Source organism: Tupaia chinensis, unplaced genomic scaffold, assembly GCF_000334495.1.
Source record: "Tupaia chinensis unplaced genomic scaffold, TupChi_1.0 Scaffold000062_1, whole genome shotgun sequence".
NCBI classification, from domain to species: Eukaryota; Metazoa; Chordata; class Mammalia; order Scandentia; family Tupaiidae; genus Tupaia; species Tupaia belangeri.
The window spans coordinates 3,969,562-3,970,682 of NW_006159520.1; the positions used below are offsets into that span (position 1 = coordinate 3,969,562).

General features: G+C 38.6%; 1 pseudogene; it reads left to right on the plus strand.

Annotated features, from left to right (window-relative positions):
- Window positions 1-417: 417 nt before the first annotated feature.
- LOC102494289 (28S ribosomal protein S21, mitochondrial pseudogene) lies at window positions 418-837 on the plus strand (annotated as a pseudogene).
- The last annotated feature ends 284 nt before the right edge of the window (window positions 838-1,121 follow it).

Sequence of the window (1,121 nt, forward strand, 5' to 3'; positions counted from 1 at the left end):
CCTTCCAATTTTTCTGTCATTTTTTCTTTCTTTTTTTTTTTTTTTTTTACATTTTCATAGTTTTTGTTGTATAGTTCTTGGGTAGATTTATTTCTAGGTATGTTATACTTTTTGTGGCTGTGGTAAATGTGATTACTTTTTTTCAGTTCTACTTCAGTCTACTTGTTCGTATATAAAAATGCTATAGATTTTTGTACATTGATTTTGTATCTTGCTAGTTTACTATTTTCATTTATTACTTTTTCTAGGATACTCTTCGGTCTTCTACGCATACAATCTTGTCATCTGCAAATAAAGAAAATTTCACTTCTGTCCCTATTTGCATGCCATTTTATTTTATTCTCTTTTCTGATTGCATTGGCTAGGACTTCCAGCACTATATATTGAAAAGGAATGTAGGAGTCAGCCCCAGCGGAGCACGGGGTCTTGCAAAGTGGAGACTTAAATCCAAAGTCATGGCAAACCACCTGAAGTTCATTGCTAGGACTGTGATGGTACAAGAAGGGAATGTGGAAGGTACCTACAGGACCCTAAACAGAATCCTCACCATGGATGGGCTCACTGAGGACATTAAGCGACGGCGGTACTGTGAGAATCCTTGCCGCCGCTGGCAGCGAGAAAGCTATGAAACCTGCCGGCGGATCTCCAACATGGAGATGGCGCACAAGATCAACTTCCTGATGCAAAAGAATCGGACAGATCCGTGGCAGGGCTGCTGAGGCCTGTGGATAGGAGGCCCAGTGTGAATGAACACCTTCTCCAGTTCATGTCTCCACTTTTCCTTCTCCAACCCAGCTTTGTTACCTTTCTGTACAATAAACTCAGTCATGTATGCAAAAAAAAAAAAAGGAATGGAGTAAGTGGGCAGCTTTGTCTTGTACCAGTTTTTAGTGAAAAAATTTTCAACTTTTGCCCACATGGTATGATATTAACTGTGAGTTTTTCATAGATGGCATTTATTGTGTTGGGAAATGACCCTTCTACGCCTATTTTGCTGAGAATCTTAATCATGAAGGGATGTTGTAGTTTATCAAAGGCATTTTCTGCATTGATTGAAATGATCATATGGTTTTAACCTTCCTTTCTATTGATATGGTGAATTAAGTTTATGGTTTTGCACA